This window comes from Marmota flaviventris, chromosome 6 (assembly GCF_047511675.1).
Source record: "Marmota flaviventris isolate mMarFla1 chromosome 6, mMarFla1.hap1, whole genome shotgun sequence".
NCBI classification, from domain to species: Eukaryota; Metazoa; Chordata; class Mammalia; order Rodentia; family Sciuridae; genus Marmota; species Marmota flaviventris.
In genome coordinates, this window is record NC_092503.1 from 52,696,864 (window position 1) to 52,715,936 (window position 19,073).

A 19,073-nucleotide genomic window follows, 5' to 3' on the forward strand; every position below is an offset into this window, starting at 1 on the left:
CTTAGCACCTCACTATATTGCTGAGGCTGGCTTTGAACTTGAGATCCTCCAGGCTCAACCACTGCGCAGCATGAAGCAACCTGTCTTCATCAGAGTTTTGTTGTTTTTTTTTTTTTCCCCTAAGATGTTATAGTTATGCCAGGCATGGTGGTGCACACCTATAATCCCAGTGGCTTGGGAGGCTGAAGTAGGAGGATCACAAATTCAAAGCCAGCCTCAGCAACCTTAGCCAGGCCCTAAGCAATTGAGGAAGACCTTGTCTCAAATAAAAAATAAAAAGTGCTGGGGATGTGGCTCTGTGGTTAAGTGCCCCTGGGTTCAACCCCAGTAACACATACACACACAAAAAAAAAAAAAAGTCATGGAATGATGAAAGAATGTTTCTTTCAACATTGTGAAGGAGGTGCAAGCCTGGGCCAGAATTCTTCAAAGAACACACAGGTATAAGTCTTCATAACCTTGTAAAGAGACAATAATTTCTTAGATATGACACCAAAAGAACAAGCAACAAGAGAAAAAAAATGGTACTTCCAGGCCTAGGTGCTTCAGACATGATACAGAAGTGTCCAGTCCAAGCACCACACCAGGAATGGCATGAGGAAACCCTGATCACAAACAGATAATCCTCATAAGAGGTCAAACTCCAAGTGCCTGAGGAACACGTGTTTTACCAAGAAGCACAATAAGAAGGGCTTGTAGAAGACAAGACACAGCAAAGAATGCCAAAGCCGTAAACGTACAAGATGAAGTTCTCAAGGAACTTACAAAGCCCAAGGATGTTAAGCCAGAGAGCCCAAAGGGTTTCAGGTACACACTCACCTGACTTACCTATATTGCTCACCCCAAGCTCAGGGAGCCAAGGGTCAAAGCTCTGCCAGCCAAAAACCAAAGCTGAGGCTCAAACAAAGTACCTGCCACAACTGCAGCTCCAGCTTTAGCTCTGGCTCTCGGGACCCCACAAAATCTTCATAGCAAAGGCCTCTGTCTGCCAATGTGAGAATAAAAGGAACTTGGGCTGGGTCTGCATGGGGCTGGTGTCCATCTGTGTAGTTTATACAAATAAACCTGAGGCAGAAAAAGAGAAATAAATGGATAAATTTAATTTTGATAAAATAAAACTTTGGCCTGAGGGTGTAGCTTAGTGGTAGAGCGTACTTAGTTGTGCAATGCCTTAGGTTCTATCCACAGCCCCAAAAAGAAAATATAAACTTCAAAGGACATCATCAAGAAAGTGAAAAGGCAATCCATAGAATAAGAGAAAATATTTGCAAGTCATGTATATGATAAGGGTTTTGTATCTAGAATAAATGAAGAACTTGTATAACTCAAAGATAAAAAGACAAAGGACTCAATTAAAAAATAAGGAAGTATCTAATTAGATATTTCCCTAAGGAGTATATGCAAATGGCCAATAAGCACAAGAATAAGATAATATCATTAGTCAACAGTCAACTGTAAATCAAACTGATACCACCAGTCCAGGAGGAGTCTTGGATTCCCCAAATGCTGAAGTATAACACCAGAGAAGGACACCAAGGCCAAGTGTAGAGTGGAAAGTAAAATGCTTCATTAAAGGATAGCAGAGAAGCCTCCCCCACACCCCAGGAAGAAGGGGACCAGAAAGGTGGGGAGGTCTTCTCCCTTTTATATCTAAGGTCCTCTTTTGTTCTCTTACATTAGTGTCCTTTATCTTGCTTATCTCCCTCTATCCTGCAAGTGTTGGGGGATGCAGGTGGGAAGGCCAAAAGGTGAAAAACAGATGGGTCCTTGTGGGTTGGGGGAAGTGGTCCAGGCAGGAAGGGCCTAGGGTCTGCCCCACGACCAGCACGCTGGCTTCATACAAGAGGTTTGTAGCATAGAAGTTAACTAGTGAGATCAAAATAAACACACAAGACTCAATTACCTGTTTCTTTGACCAGGTCTGAGACGGCCCTCCCTCTGGCTCCTGCCTCCAGCCACCCAGTAGGGCAGTGAGGATTACTCAGGACTAGCAGGAGGGAGGGAGGGAGAGAGAGGGAGGGAGAGGGAGGGAGGGAGGGAGGGAGGGAGGGAGGGGGAGAGAGAGAGAGAGAGAGAGAGAGAGAGAGAGAGAGAGAGAGAGAGAGAGAGAGAGAACGCCAGAGGATGGCCTTTTATTGGGGAACAAGAAATTCAGGGGAAAACTCCATCCAATGAAGGTCGAGGAGGACAGCATTCCAAGGTCAGGGTCAGTGATTGGTCTCAGGGTCAATGGTCAGTCACACCCCCACACGACAGGCTCTTGCACCTGGAGAGGGTGGGGATTAGTTCCAACACAGTTTGGCCAGAACGCCTCACACCCAATCAGGGAGGTGCCCAATCACGTGTGAGAATGGCTTCCCACACTAGAGTGATTTGATTAGCACCTCCCTATTTGCTGGGAGCTGCTTCATTAACAGTTTTTTAGAATGGGCCTGGGCCTTGGGGACATTAACATTTTAATCTCCCTGGTGTAGTTCTGATTTCCCAGGCTCAGACTCCATTTTTTTTTTAATGGACTCCATTTTCTTCTTTAGATTCCATATCAGGCCCGATTTACCTAGCTGCACTAACTACCTATCTTTAAATCTGGCTTCAAAACCACAATGAAATATCATTTTGGATCATTTAGAATGGCTATAATAAAATAGAAAATAGCAAGTGTCGTATTGGATGTGGACAAATGAGAACCCTACATTGTTAGTGGGGATCTAAAATAATACAGTCACTGTGGAAAATGGCAGTTCCTGAAAATGTTAAATACAAGGTAGGAGTGGTGACAAACACCTATAATCCCAGCTACTCAGGAGGGTTGCAAGTTTGAGGGCCAACCTGGGAAATTTAGCTACTCCCTGTCTCAAAATTAAACAAAAAACAAAAAAGGGCCGAGCGCGGAGGCACACGCCTGTGATCCCAGCGTTTTGGGAGGCTGAGACAGGAGAATTGCATGTTCAAAGCCAGCCTTAGCAACTTATCAAGGTGCTAAGAAACTCAGTGAGACCCTGTCTCTAAATAGACTACAAAATAGGGCTGGGGACGTGGCTCAGTGGTCCAGTGCCCCTGAGCTCAATCCCTGGCATAAAGCAGAAAGGGGCGTGGCAAGATAAGGAAGCATGGAACAAGAATGAGGCACCAAAAGAAGATTTATTGGGGGGCACTCCCAGGCGAGGTTCACCCATCCACAAAAGGGTGAGGGCTGGGGAAGTCATGGGTGGGAAAGGCAAGAACAGTGCTAATAAGGGAAGCTGGAGGTAGGAGAGCCTAGGCCATCTAAATTGCAGCTACTGACAGCAGGTTGGCCAAGCTGGGTTTAGAAGCTTCGTGTCTGTCCCGAATTGGTCAGGGATGATATGAGTTGACAGGGCGATTGCTTCAGCCTATGGAACCCTAGTGGTTGGGCTATGTTGCTGTTACCGCTGTTTATGGGTAAAGAGTTCTTGCTTCCCTGAATGCTGAAGTATAACACCAGAGAAGCATGCCAAGGCAAGTGTAGAGTGGAAAGTAGAAGGTTTATTAAAGGACAGCAGAAAAAGACTTCTCCCTGGAGGAAGAAGGGGACCCAAGAGGTGGAATCCGTGGAAGGGGGAGGTCTTCCCTCTTTTACAGCTAAGGTCTTCTTTCAGCTTTCCCACATTCCTGTCCTTTGTTTTCTGTTATCTTGCAGTGATGGAATGCAGGTGGGAAGGACCAAAAGTTGGGGGATAGGTGGGCTGCAGGAATAATCTGGGCAGGAAGGGCCTGGGGCAGCTTTGATTAGCACCTCCTTATTTGCTGGGAGCTGCTTCATTAACATTTCCTTAGGATGGGCTCTGGCCTTGGGGACATTAACATTTCAATTTCCCCAAGTGCAGCTCTGGTTTCCTGGATTCCATTCTCAATAATGGCCTCCATTTTATTTATCTTACTCAATTTGACCCAATTTACCTAACTACACTAACTACCTATCTGTAAATTGGCTTCATTGCCATGTCAGCTTCTGATTGGCCTGCAGACCCAACATCGAGGATCAAACCCAGTGCCCCACACTGTAAGGGTCCCGCGAAACGTCGGAGAAAGAGACCACCAAGTGACCACTCATGCAATTGGCAGAAGGGGATTTATTGATCTAGCATGCTAGGGCTCCGTGCCCACTCAAGAAGGGAGAACAGCCCAGAGCCCAGAGCCGGGGTTGAACAATGCTTAAGTACACTTTTTTGGAGGAGGGCAGGGACTTTACATATATCATAGTCTCCTTTAACAAATCACCATACACCGCAGGAAAGTTAAACAACAATTCTTAGACTTGATTAGTACATACATTGGCGGAAACAGGGCTGGCTGGAGTGATAGGTCATTCTTAAGGAGGGGGTTACATTTAAACTGATTGGTTTAGGCCCTGAGGTGTGTAGTGCTGGACTGCACAGGATCTTAGGCCATCAATCAACTAAATGGCCAGTAGGGCATTGTCTTAACTGCCTCGGGAATTTAACCCATGCTTTGCAGTTTGAAGCAGGTTTACAATGCCTGGTCTTTTACATTTTAACTCAGGCTTTGCAGCTTAGAAACTTTACCCTTTCAACACATGCCAGGAAAGTGTTCTACCACTGAGTTACAACCCCAGCCCATCCTTTTTATTTTTTATTTTGTGACAGAGTCTCACTAAATTGCTGAGGTTGGCCTTGAATTCACAATCCTCTGCCTCAATCTCCCAGTGATACCGCTGGTCATTCTTGATGAGTCCTGCTTCCCCACATGTTGAAGTTTGAACATTAGAGAAGCACGCCAAGGCAAGGATATGAAGCAGGGTTTATTTAAAAAGACTTCTCCCGGGAGGGAAAAGGGGGCCATAGTTGGTATCCTGGTATCCCAAGAGGGGGAGGTGTTCTGCCCTTCTTATATGTCCTAGGATTCCTTTGTTCTCCTGCCTTTCCTTCTTTTATCTTTCTCCCTCCTGCATATGTAACAAGGCCCAGGAATGCTCAGTGGGGTAGCCAAAAGGTCAGAAACTGGTGGGCTGAAGAGGGAAGGGCAAGATGGAATAGCCAAGGACACATTAACAACCTTATAGCTCCCTGTAGGGAGGGGAAATTCCTGGGACAGGTTACCTTGGCAACAGGTTGGAGTGGGGGCAGATTCTTGATAAAATCCCTCAGGGGACAGTCTCCAACTTTCCAGACTCATTCAAAATTGGCCTCCAGATCCGACATGACTCGATTTACCTATCTACACTGACTGCCTGTTAATTCTGGCTTCACCAGGTCATTGGAATTATGGGTGTGCCCACCATGCCCAGCTTGAACTCTACATTTTAAATGGGTGAATTGTATGGCATAGGAGTTGTATCTCAATAAAGCTATTTTAAAGATTAGACTTAGACTCTCTGGAAGCACCACAATCATTCCTAGTACTGAAAAAAAAGTATTAGTTTTATCCTGCAGATATTTATAAAGAGGATTCCATAAAATATGGTAAATTACAAACCTAATGATATGCTTCAGTAAATGCAGCAAAAACTTAGCCAAAGTATTATGGAGTAGAACTGTCAGTGCATAAGGGCAAGAAGCTAAATTCTACCACCACAGATAGTGTTCCACAAATATTCTGAGCCAAATTGGTAAAAAAAAAAAAAAAAAAAAAAAAAAAAAGGCCTCACTTTTCAAAAGCAGATTTGAATCAGGATAGAGGAAATTTTTGGCTTTAAATCACCATCTTTTTTTTTTTTTTTTCCATTTAGCGCTGGGTATCGAGCCCATGCTAGACAGATGCTCTAACACTGAGCTAAATCTCCAGCCCTCAAGTTGCCATCTTCAAAAAGCTCAAGGTTGAGGAAAGCTTTTATAAGAGAGAAAAAAAAAGTAGAGTGGGACAAAAGGCAGAAAACATACGTATGTAGATTTAGTGAGGCTGAATTGGACAGAGAACGTGCCCGATAACCCTGGCCAATGCAGGGAGTAGTTTCTATTTTCTGCCCTTGAGTAGTTTGGAAGTTAAAACAATTTGGAGCTTTGATACTCTGTATGAGGAAGTTTCCCTTGACTTCAGAGGGATTATATTTCAAGAGATGTTTCTAGAATATTGGGAATACCTCTTAATACAGTTTAGGGTACCAAGTTAATGCCATTTGAGGCCCTCTGTCTCAATCCAAGAGTGTTTTCTGAACAAAAAATTGACACTTCACAATCCTCTGTAATGCCAGATTCATGGGACCCCAATAGGCCTCCAGGAGCCTAATCCAATGCAAGCACACAAGAGACTTTATTGCAAGCTGGAGCCTGGACTCACAACCATTTCTGACGCAGTGGTCCCAAAGAGTGAGTACTGGTCCTTTGTTCACTGAGATTTTATAGGTTTTTGGGGATACTCTATGAGTCATAACATCACACAGCAAATCATTTCATACCGCGGGAAAATCAAACAACAACTCTTAACATTGATTAGCACATTTACTGGTGGGAACAAGTTGGGTAAAGGTGATTGGTGAGATCAAGAGGTGGATACTTTTGAACTGATTGGTTTGTAAGGGTAAAAGAAATTGAAGTTAAAGCGTAAAAGTTAAAGGGTAAAAGACCGGGTGTTGTAAAAGTTTCTAAGCTGCAAGGTCTGAGTTAAAATGTAAAGGAGGTATTGTTAGGTTTCTATGCTACCTGCAAAACCTGAAATTTCTGTAGCTGTTAAGACAATGCTTAGAACTGCCCAGTAAACATTTCCCCTGATTGTCTGGTTGTTTAATAACTGAAGGGGTCTGTGTGGTTGCACGTAGGCCTTGCAGGGCCTGAACCAATCAGTTTGAATGTGTACTCTCCTTAGGAATGACCTATCACTCCAGCCTGACCTGTTCCCGCCAATGAATGAACTAATCATGTTTAGGAGTTGTTGTTCAATTTTCTCGCGCCTCATGATGATTTGTTCTGATGTATACAAAGCCCTCCGCCCTCCCCAAAAAGTGTACTTAAGCAGTGCTCAGCCCCTGCTCGGGGCTCTGGGCTGCTTTCCCTTCTTGAGTGGGCACGGAGCCCCAGCATGCTGGTTCAATAAATCCCCCTTCTGCCAATTGCATGAGTGGTCACTTGGTGGTCTCTTTCTCCTACGTTTTGCGGGGCCCTTACAGGTTTAAGTCGCGAGGGGTATACATGCGTAGTTTACTACACGGTTTCCTAACTTGTTATCAATCACCAAAACTATTGGGAGGGTCATCTGGCATTTCAGGTGTAAGACGCCGCACGGTACTATGAATGGGAGACACCACACGACACAGATCACCCGAGAGGTTCCACTTTATTACAAAAGGCTGTGGGTTTATATAGACCTAAGGAGAGGTAGCAGGGCTGAGGTAGATAACGGGTTGCCCATTTATTGGCAAGCTCTTCCATATGTCAGTTCCGGAGCCCAAGAAGTTAATTCTTATTGGGGCTAAGGTTTCCCACCCGCAGGATTTGAACATTGGTGCTGGTGGGAACGTTTTGCGCCAGTGAAAGAAAAAAAGAGGAGAAAGAGGGTCGTTAGGTGCCATGTTGAGGTTTTTCTCTGGGGTGCTGCTGCCGTTATATGTTTTCCCAACATTCCTCCCTTTTTGTTTTCTTAGGAATTGGGGCGTCGTTGGTCATATCTGGCTGCTTCCGGCTGTGCGGGGGCGGCGTAGGGCCTAGAAGGGGAAGTGGAGGAATGTTTGGGGGGGAGGTCTGGGGATATCATGGCAACCACAAATAAAACCCAGTGGCTATTGACAGCTACCTCCAAAGGGGTGAAGTCTATGAAAGTTCCCTGAAACCACAAGTCGTCAATGGCATCGAACCAGTCCTGGATGGAGGAGATAGTTGGTATCAGCCACTGATCCTGTAGCAGAGACTCTAGAAAATACTGGAAGCATTGCCATGACATGGCATCACCAGCACCTGAAGAAGATCAGAGCGAATAAAAAACAGGATGAAGATAAAAATTAAAGCAAATGTCAGTTTTTGGCAGAAGTTCCATGTCAGGGGACTGCCAAGGGCCATGAGGAGGCTTAAAAGGACATAAAGGCTCAAGAATCCAGGATGGCAGATTAAGAGGTTCTCTGGGCTCGTTGTCTCCCACTGTCCGATGTCCATTGCATTCCATCGCGCCTGGTAGTGAGCTTCAGCAATGAGTGAGCTGTTCTCTTGAAGATGTTGGGGGTTCATCAGTCATCAGAGGCTGGTAGTACCTAAGCAGAAGCTGGTTGAAAGTTTGGTTAGAGATCTTCCGTAATTGGCCCTGTAGGAAGCGAAGCAGACAGGGCAGGAACAGACACATCAGGAAAAGGAGACATATGGGCCCTAAAAGAGGCAACAGCCACAATTGGAAGTGGGCTAAAAAGAAGGTGGCAAATGGGTTTTGGTTTGGTGGATTTTTTCAAAGAGGTAGCCAAGTCAGTGAGCTTGACTACATTAGTTTCCACAAGGCCTGATTCATTGATGTAGTAACAGCATTCTTCCCTCAATAAAGACAGGTTCCACCTTTTTTGGCTGTGAGTAAATCTATAGCTCGTCGATTTTGAAGAGTAACTTGAGCCAAGGATGTGACCTGCCTTTGTAAAGATGCTAGAGATTCTGCCGTAGAAGTGAGCGCTTGTTCAAGTTTAGAACTTAAGTCCTGTACAGCCCATAAGGAGTGTCCTAGAGCTCCACCACAAATTCCTGCTCCCGCCGCAGATGCAGCCAGTGAGAGACCCACCAGTATTGGAAGGAAAGCAGCCCACTTATTCCACACTGGGGGAGACAAGAGGGCCTGCACTTCAGCTAGGGTATAGAGAGTCAATTGCGGGAAAAGCGTCACCAGTATACATGGGGTAGAGGTGTTGGTGAATAAGATAGTGATGAGAGAACCATTACACCAGAAGAATGAGCCAGGTGGTGCATAGAGGGTAATGTTAGAGTGGCAAAACTTTGGGAGACACCCAAGCCCAGGAGACAGCGCCGGGGAATCACAGTATGGTTAGACTCCTTGGGCTCCCATAATGGAATGTCGGGTGAAAGGGTTCGGAGAGAACGGCGAGCAGATGGAGTGGAGAAATTTGAGAGGTCAGAAGCCGAGAATTTCAAGGGAACCGCTGCAAGCAAAGGTCGAGTCAGAGAGGCGCATAAGTAGCAATCAGGTGGTGTAATGGTGGGGAGGGTTAGATTTAAGAAGGTTACAGTTTCAGTAAGTAGTCGTAGCCATGAATACTGTGGTGAACTCCCGACATTAGGCTCATATGGATCCTGTATGGAGTCTAACAACTGCTGTTCGGAATGCTTTATGTCAGTAGAGATTATAGCTACTGAGGGCTGGAAGGGTTGAAGCTCTCAGGAGATGGAGATGGAGCCACAGGGGGTGGGAGAGGATATGTCACAGTAGAAGGAAGCATTTACCCTAGAGGTCCAGCGTGGATGGTTAGGGTCAGTGATAGCCAATTGATAGCCCCCCGAGATCAATCTGAAATTTCCAACACAGGAATCCCCGATGCATGCACGTGGGTTATGAATGTTGCATGACCAGTAGGGGCACGCCCCCATAGGTTTTGGGCCACCATTTGCAGTAATCCTCTGTCTGATCATATAAGAAGCAAAGGTAAGGCCTAGTGGCTGTTTTTAAAAGTTCAGAATTCTGGGAGGAGAGGGGAAGGAAGATAGATGCATTACATCCCGTAGGGGCGCGATCAACCAAAGAAACTAGGCGAGTGTAATGAGTGCTGCCTTGGACATATGTCTCTCTGACTTTGAATCTCCAAGTATAAGAGGAGGACGATGATGTCCCCGGGAGAAGGGTGATGACTGTGAAAATACCAATTAGAAGAGTGGGAGTCATGGTGGAGTATGGGCGGTTACGCGAGACAGGCGAAGCTTTAGAGGATAGTTAGGATGTGGAGAGCAGGAGTAAAGGGGAGGTCTAGGAGGTGATTCTTGAAGTTCCTCTGGGGTAGTCTTGTCATCAGCAGGTGGGGCGGCCTCCTGGTGATATGGCTTCAACAGGATTCCTCAGTTTGATCTGCTATGAAGCATAGCATTGCTGAACATAAGTGGGATGAGGTGGCCCAGTTGAATCCAGTAACATTAAGGGCCCAATTACAGCCAGTGAAAGGGCAATTGCCTTGGCCCATAAACTGAGAGCGGATGGTGCCATCCTGCTGCCATGTTGCTTGGATGTAGAAGCTCCATCTGTGGGTTGGGATAGAAGCTTGAGAGAGATTAATGATTAGTAACAGGGAGGGTTGGCGAGAAACTTTAAGTTTGGTGGGCCCCAGCATGGTGGAAACATGACTGTATGGGGTCCTGTCCAGCGAGGTTTCAACAACTGAGAATGTAGCTCTCAAAGTAAAACTGCATCACCTGGTTGAAGAGGGTCCGATTTAATTCCTGGTTGTGCTGGAACAGAAGTAACAAATGATGCAGGAAGACACCGGTCTGAGTGTTCTCTTAGGAATTTGTATGGAAGCATGAGATAGGGCAGGTAGGACACAAGGGGAGGAGGAGTGACAGGAAAGTTTTAGTTGATTAAGAAAGGCACCCATAGAACAGCTCAAAGGGGCTAAGGCCTGAGGGGGCTCTAGGGGTTGCCCGAATTTGGGTGAGGGCCAATGGCAAAAGATTGGGCCAGGACAGTCTGAGTTCAATAGCAAGTTTAGTGAGATGATCCTTGAGAATGCCATTAGGCCTCTCAACCTTACCCGAGGATTGGGGTCAGTGGGGGATGTGGAGCCTCCAAGTGCTGTTAAGGCCTTTGGAAACTAGTTAAACAATCTGAGAAATAAAGGCTGGACCATTGTCTGACTGGATGGAGGCAGGAAGTTCGAACCTAGGAATGATCTGCTCAAGGAGGATTGAGGCGACAATGTCAGCAGTTTCCGATGGTGTCAGCAGTTTTCCTGGAGGTAGGGAAGGCTTCTATCCAACTGTAAGAGAGTGCTATCCCCAAATTACAAACAGTTAAATCCTGTGTCAAGGCCTGACCAACATGGTAGGGACTGTCCCTGAAGTCTTGGGGTAGTCCTGTCCATGTCAGCTGTTGAAACCTAAAGAATGTAAGGTCTTCCCATGTGAAGGCAAAGAGGTAATAAGAGTCAGGATGCAGAGACACTTTAAAGAAATCAGCTTTAAGATCCAGGACAGTAAAGTGAATGGTCAAAGGGGGATATGAGAAAGAAAAGCATGAGGGTTGGAAACCACTGAGTGGATGGGAAAAACTGCCTCATTAATTAGGTGGAGGTCCTGGACCCAGTGATAGGCTCCAGAGGGTTTGTGCACTGGCAATATAGGGGTATTACAGGGGGAGTCAGTAAGGATTGGGAGTCCCTGGGCCAGCAACCAGTCTATAATGTGTTTAAATCCCTCCATATGGGTTTTGGAGATAGGAAATTGGGAACACAAGGAAGTTTACTTTGGTGTTTCAGCTGGGTATGGACTGGCTTGGGGTGGGAGGCAATAACCAACATGGAGATGTCTCAGACCTAGGGATTAGGGGGCAATGGCACAGTAGGTACTGTCAGGTCATTAGAGAGGGTAAGAGTTAAAGGCCAAAGGAGATGGGTGGTAGTATTCTTGGGGTGTAATTGGAGGGTGGCTCCTAATAACTGGAGAACATCTCTGCCTAGGAGAGGAACTGGACAGGATGGAATGACCAGAATAGTGAGTGAATGAGTGTCCCTCCAGGGCACAGGCCAGCTTTACAGTTGTTTGGGGAAAAGGGTTTGTCATCAATCCCCATAACTGAGACCTGGGAAGGAAACAGAGGCCTAGAATGGGCAGGCAAGACAGAATAGGTAGCCCCTGTGTCCACAAGGAAGGTTATGGACTTACCCGCTGCCTGGAGCATTACCCTGGGCTCGGAGAAGGCTGAGGGGTTCTTTGAATCTGGGCTTCTTCAGTCTTCTGCAAACCCCAAAAGTTCAGGAGAAGGGACTGCCTGACTGGTCATACTCCTGCATAGAGGCACCGAGGAAGGGCCAGCCATGGGGCAGTTAATCTTCCAATGTCCTGTCTGCTTACAGGTGGGGCATGGCCCAGAAGGAGGCCGTGGGTTTGGGCATTGGCGGGCCCAGTGACCTTCGCATCCATATTTGAGGCAAGCCTCTGGTGGAGAGGAATGCTGGTTCCCCTCTGAAACTTTTGCTGGAGATGTAGGCCTCAGGGCTGCTGTCAAGACCTTCTTTTCTGCAATGGAGCCTGCTTTAAAGGCCATTTTCACCAGATCTCAGATAGGGGTCTGAGAGTCCTCCTCAGCCGATTGAGTAATGAAATGGGTTGCTAACACTGTAGTCCTGATGGGAGACTCAAGATCTAGCTTAGTGTATTTGGTTAGGGCTTCTGTAAGGCAGTTGAGAAATAAGGATGGATTTTCATCAGGGTTCTGGGTAATGTCCTTCAATTTATCAAAGTTAACTACCTTATTAGAAACTACTTGCATGCAGTCCCAGTTAGGTTCAGTTATGGGACGTGAACTCGGACTATCCCTTCAGCACCAGCTACTTCCCGGAGAGGACAAAGGAACTGTGAGTTATCTGATAAGAGGGATCAGTGGGACCGGGTGTGGGCACTGACAGGAGAAGAGAGGCATGAGTAGGGGGAGGGAAAGGGCTTATCAGTAGAAAAGGTGAGCAGAGTGGGGGGGGGGGGGTGGTTCCAAGGGATCCGGAGATCCCACCCATTGCAGCCAGGTAGGACCCATCCTGCCTGCCCGTTGGAACCGGGCGGCAAAGGGAGGTGCGTGCCAGTCGGGGGCTCGTGCGAAAGCTGCTGTGGCGCAATGAAGGTGAAGGACGGCGGCTCGCCCACCGGCTGAGGTGGGATCCCGAGGCCTCTCCAGGCCGCCGAGGGCACACTACCGGCCCATTTCGCCCGCCTCACTGGGAAGGTAGAGCACCAGCGCACGTGTCTGGTGGCCAGGAAGAAGAGGGAGGGGAGGGGGATGTCTCTGCAGAGGAAGAGGAGGGGGAGTGCGCAGACAGGGCCTCGGGCGGTGGCTGCAGCAGGGAGAGGGAGGGGATGCGGATGAGGTACCGCTGGGAGGGAGAGCAGACATGAAGAGGGGAGGGAAGGGCACAGAGGGAAGATCGGGAGCAGAGAGCAGAAGGCAGGACTGGGAGACCTGGGAACCTCTTTCTACCGTTTCAGGTGCTGGCAATAGTTTAAAAGGTCCTGGAGGAGATTTGGATCTAGCGAGCCTTCTGGAGGCCAATGATTGTCATTATCTAGCAGATATGTAGGCCAATCTTAGGTACAAAATCTGATAAGAATTTGGGGCTTGAGGTCCGGGGAGAGAGAGAGTAGCCAAATTCTTAAGGAGACACTTGAGTGGTGAGGTTTCCGGTATAGACGAGGAGGCACCCATAGTTAAAGATTGGAGGAAGGGACAGCAAAGGGAGAAAAAGAATTAACCCGGGCAATAGGGGCTTCCTGGAAGCGTAGAGCAGATGGAGGGTCATGTGGGCATCCCCGAAGTGACGAGTCCACCGCGAGTAGGCACAGAGGGCACAGCTCGGTCGTCACCGATGAAGTGCAGTCTCTGTGACCCTGTAAGGTCGAGGCCGCGGGCAACCTGACATCAGGAAAATTTTTCCACCGGAACGAGAGAGAGTCAAGGAAAGAAGGAACAGAGCCCCAGCAGAATGCAGCTCTGGGCCGGAAGTTCAGCTCCGGGCTGAACACAGCTCTGGCGGGGCACGGCCCCGGCGGGGGACGCACCTTCTGCGGAGGAGGAAGAGACTAGGGAGCCTCTCTAGTGTAAACCCAGAAGCCTTATGCCCCAAAGGGAAGCGGGTCGCCAGAGGGTCCACTGCGAACAGTGAAGGTCTTAGTGGGGTGCATTCCCTTAGTGGGGTGCTGGACGATCACGGTCTTGTCCCCTGCTGGCAGCCTGAAGGGAGTGGGAGAGCCGGGGAGGGGGAACTTACCTAAACCCTATCGGTGGTGAGTGCAGGGAGCCAGCGCCCAAAAAGACAGACAAGGGCGAAATGTGTCGTTGGTGACAGCAGTGGCAGAGACAGGGCTCGGTTTGTCGAGCACACCGTCTCCTGGGTTTTTGGCACCACTGTAAGACACTGCATCACACTACGAATGGGAGACTCCACACGACACAGATCACCGGAGAGGTTCCACTTTATTACAAAAGGCTGTGGGGTTTATATAGACCTAAGGAGAGGTAGCAGGGCTGAGGTAGATAACGGGTTGCCTGTTTATTGGCAAGCTCTTCCATATGTCAGTTCCGGAGCCCAAGAAGTTAATTCTTATTGGGGTTAAGGTTTCCCACCCACATTGGCGCGCCAGTGAAAGAAAAAAAGAGAAAGAGGGCCGTTAGGCGCCATGTTGGGGTTTTTCTTTGGGGTGCTGCTGCCGTTATATGTTTTCCCAACATCAGGTATTTTCCCTGTCTCACTCTGATTGGTGGTTGCTAGGGTGTTGCTATTGGTCCTCACCTAGGGTAACTGAGTCAGGGACACCTGGTACTGCAGATCTGTCCAGTTATTTACAGACAAACAACTCAGTAGGGTGAGAACCCTAGCCAATCACCCCTACCCAACTTGTTCCCAACAGTGAATGTGCTAATCATGTTTTAGAATGGTTGTTTGATTTTCCCGCAGTCTGTGATGATTTGCTATGAGACGCTATGATGTATGTGGGGTCCCTGCCTTCCCCAAAGAATGTATAAAGCTGCTGCAAACCCTGGGCTCGGGGCCTCTCAGCGTCACCAGTTGCTGTGCGCGCGCGGAGGACCAAGTAGCTTGCAATAAACACCTCTTTGCTGCTTACATCAATCTTGGTCTCTGGTGGTCTTTTGGGGGTCCCAAATTCGAGCATAACACCAGTCCTATAATGCTTAATTTAGGGACATTTCTGAGAAATGCATTGTAAGACAATTTCGTTGTTGTATGAACACCATACTTATACAGATGACTAAGATGTCCCTAAGTGATACAATCTCATGGGACCACTCACGTATAGTCTGTCATTGACCAAAATGTCATTATGCAGCACAAGACTACTGTAATCACAAAGCCAAGCCTCACTTATTGTCCTCTGCATTTTTTTAAGCGGTTTGTTTATTTATTTTTGGTCCTGGGGATGAAACCCAAGACATTATGCATGGTAGGCAAGTGCTCTACCACTGAATTATATCAAAGCTATTAACTTTGACACTGCTCTCAGAGAACCATGCCACTAATTGGTATTGCTCCGCTTTATCTTTTTTTAAAAAGTATTTTTAGTTGTAGATGGACACAATACCTTCATTTACTTTTATGTGATGCCAAGGATCAAACCCAATGCCTCACATGTGCCAGGCAAGTGCTCTACCACTGAGCTAAAACACCAGCCCTTTCCCCTGTATCTTTAATTGCCTTTGTCCTTTTAAACCTCAGCTAAGCTCTCAACATCAAGTGTGTAGTTTTCTTTAAATATTTTTAAGATGTTGATGAACCTTTGTTTTTATTCATATGCAGTGCTGGTAATTGAACCTGGTGCCTTACATGTGCTAGGCAAGCGCTCTACCACTGAGCCACACCGCCAGCCCAGGTGTGTAGTTTTCTTCTAATGCAAATTCTTGCCTCCCACCCTTTGCCACTCCCACTTGTTCCCAAGTCTCCATTGTGATTCTTCAGCCCTAAATTGCCAGAGGATTTCCCTTACCCTTGCAGCATTTACTTACTGAGTCTTCTAGATTCTGATCCTTCCCCAAGGATCCCTAAATGAAAGAAGGTACTGAGGGTACAACTCAGGACATATTTGTGGCATAGGCTAAATGACAAGAAATGGCTGGAAAAGGGGCCTAAGTGCCAACAAAAAATTCTCATGCACTTTCCCTCAGTGCCTTAATACCTAGGGCTCCCTCTGAAAGGACAAGCTAGATGTACTGCTACAAGCTGTGTCATCTGAAGTGATGTCCATATTCAGTCAAGTCACTGTGCCATTTCCTTCCACATGTAAGTGACTCTGGCAGGGAACTAAGAGAGTATGAAAATAAACTGCTCAAGATTTTTCTCTTTTCAGTGCTGAGGATCAAACCCAGGGCCTCATGCATGCTGGTTAGGTGCTCTACCACTGACCCACCCATTGAGCCCAATGGTTGCACTTATATATGTTGTACTCTGCCTTCCAAGAACCTCTTCCTGTCTTTACCTGTAGTGTTTGAAGGACAGAAGAATCCTTAAACCTGAGAATAAACCTCAACTTTGGCTTAGCTCCAACTCTGGTCACAAGTCCCTTCTACTTGATCTGCATCCAGAGGTATGAGTGTGCAGCTCAGGGTCCCAGTTAGGTGGGAGGGCATGACTCCAGGGCAAATATCTAGCATGTGTGAGGCACTGGGTTCGATCCTTAGCACCACATAAAAATAAACAAAGGCATTCTCTCCATCTACAACTACAAAAAAAATTTTTTTTTTAAAAAGAATGCATTACTATACTGGGCCAGGCCTAGTGTCACCAGTCCTTGTAATTTCAGAAACTTGGGAGGTGGAGGAAGGAGAGATTGGGAAGTTAGAGGTAAGTCTGCAATTTAGGGAGGCTATCTCAAAATTTTAAAAAATAAAAGAATAAAAATAAAAAAGGGTGGGGATGTGGCTCTGTGGCAGAGTACCTCTGGGTTCAATCCTGCTTAAAAGAACATCATGTGAAGATTGTATTTTTGCAATATCTCTTAATTTTATGGTGGAAAAAGTACCAATTTCTGAAAGAAAAAAAAATGCTCCTTTTTTGGTCAAATTTGAGAAGTGGTTTTAACTTCTTTGTCTTAAAGCTTTTTTGAATCATTCTGTCCCCACCCTCTCATGAGTGGGGGTAATGAAGGCCCTGAAATAAAAATATAAAGGAGAAATTAGAAGCTGCTAGATTATCAGATTATTGAACATTAATTTTTCCTTCTCCTTCCTTTTTTTTTTACAGTACTGTATTTGACACCAGGTCTCATACAGCTAGTGCTGTACCCCCAGCCCTTTTTATTTAGAGACAGGGTCTTGGTAAATTGCCCAGGCTAGCTTCAGACTTGAGATCCTCCTGCTCCAGCCTCCCTGGTAGTTGGGATTGAGCAGGTTGTGCCACCACATACATCTTAAATTTGGTAATCAGTGTTCTACTTTGGATTTTCCATAGGGGGAAAAAATCTATCTCATCTACCAAAATCTAAAGAAAACTTGTAGTCAGGTCATTTACCTCCTCTGGGATGAATAGTCTCCCATTTATATAAGCTGTGTTGTGAAGTTCAAGGACAACTAGAAATTAGAATCTTGACCCTGCATCCAAAAAAGTCATATAAATGGTGAAACAAGGGTTCCAGCTGTTTCAACAACTACAAGATAGGTTTCAGTAATATTATATAATACTTCTAACGAGGACACATTCTCTAGGGAGGCTGAAGCAGAATAACAAGTTCAAGGTCAGCCTTGGCAATTTAGTGAGATGTTGCCTCACAGTAAAAATTTTAAAAGGGAGGGCTCTGGGTATGTAGCTCAGCTATAGAGTATTTTTGCATAGTAAGGGCAAGTCCCTGGGTTCAATCCCCAGTACCTGCCCCACCCCCCACAATTTACATAATAATGGAGGGACGTATTACCAATCTAAAATGAAGAAAGATTACTGATGAAAACACCCACATTTATTTTGATAGGGGATTGAACCCAAGGTCCTTTCACAATTGAGCTACTTCCCCAATTCCTCCCTTTTAAAATTTCAAGACAGGTTCTCACTGGGATTCCAAAAAGTTGGCCTTCAATTTGCAATCCTCCTGCCTCAGCCTCCCCAGTTACTGGGATAACTGATATGCACCACCATACTTTTCCCCCCAATTTCAGGGTACCGGAGACTGAACTCAGGGGCACTTACCATTGAGCTAATTTAATTTCTTTTTTTTTTTTTAAGAAACCTCCTAAACCAGGCATGGTGTGCACTTTTTTTTTTTTTTTTTTTTAATATTTATTTTAGTTTTTGGCGGACACAACATCTTTGTTTGTATGTGGTGCTGAGGATCGAACCTGGGCCGCACGCATGCCAGGAGAGCGTGCTACCGCTTGAGCCACATCCCCAGCCCCTAATTTAATTTCTTAATGTGAATTTTTAGACAGGGTGTCACTAAGTCATATCAATAAATGAACAATAGCTAGGAAGAAGGGTATCAGAAACTGGATGCTTTTCTCTGACTTCTGACCCCTCGTTCATCAGGTCAGGCAATACCAATGGAGATAGTGATTAAGGAGGTAAACAATGGGCTTCACCAGCTGTATAAGGGACCCTGCCATGCCTTAACCCTTCTCCATCAGCAAGACCTACCATACAATTTACTATATAGTAACTTCAATTATAATCCACAGAAGGCTGGTTTTCTGTAATAGGATATTGTCTTACAAGTGTTTGTAGCCAGGTGTGGTGTATATATCTGTAATGCCAGTGATTTAAGAAGCTGAGACAGGAGGATTCCAAGTTCAAAGCCAGTCTCAGCAAAAGCGAGGTGCTAACTAAAAATACAAAATAGGGCAGTACCACCTCCCCAACAAAAAAATGTCCTTTGTCTCAGAGAAGTGGTGGAATTCCACATAATAGCAGCATATCTTTTGGGGTCAGGTAATTGTCAGACTACATACACTGTGAGAAGCAAAACTATATACCAGACTAAGCACTGTCATTCATCAAGAGAATTTCCTGTGTTTAGGCCAAGAAATTATGACTACTGCAGTGATTCATGCCCATAATCTCAAGTGATTTGGGAGGCTGAAGCAGGAGGGTTACAAGTTCAAAGCCAGCCTCAGCAACTGAGCAAGACTCTGCTTCAAAATAAAACAAAAAAGGGATGTAGCTCAGTGATAGAGCAAGTCTGTGTTCGATTCCCAGCACACACACACATACACACAAAGTGACTATAATTTTTTTTCCCCCCCAAAAATGAGAATTTAGGGCTGGGGACATAGCTCAGTTGGTAGAGTGCTTGCCTTGCATGCACAAGGCCCTGGGTTCAATCTCCAGAACCAAAAAAAAAAAGACAGAATTGAACACAGCACTTCTGCATGCATGCTATAAGCACCCTATCACTAAGCTACATTCCCAGTCCTCTACTTTTTTTTTTCTTTAAGTCAAAAACATTAATTCTGGGGTGTTGGGAATCAAATATGTTACGTAAGTG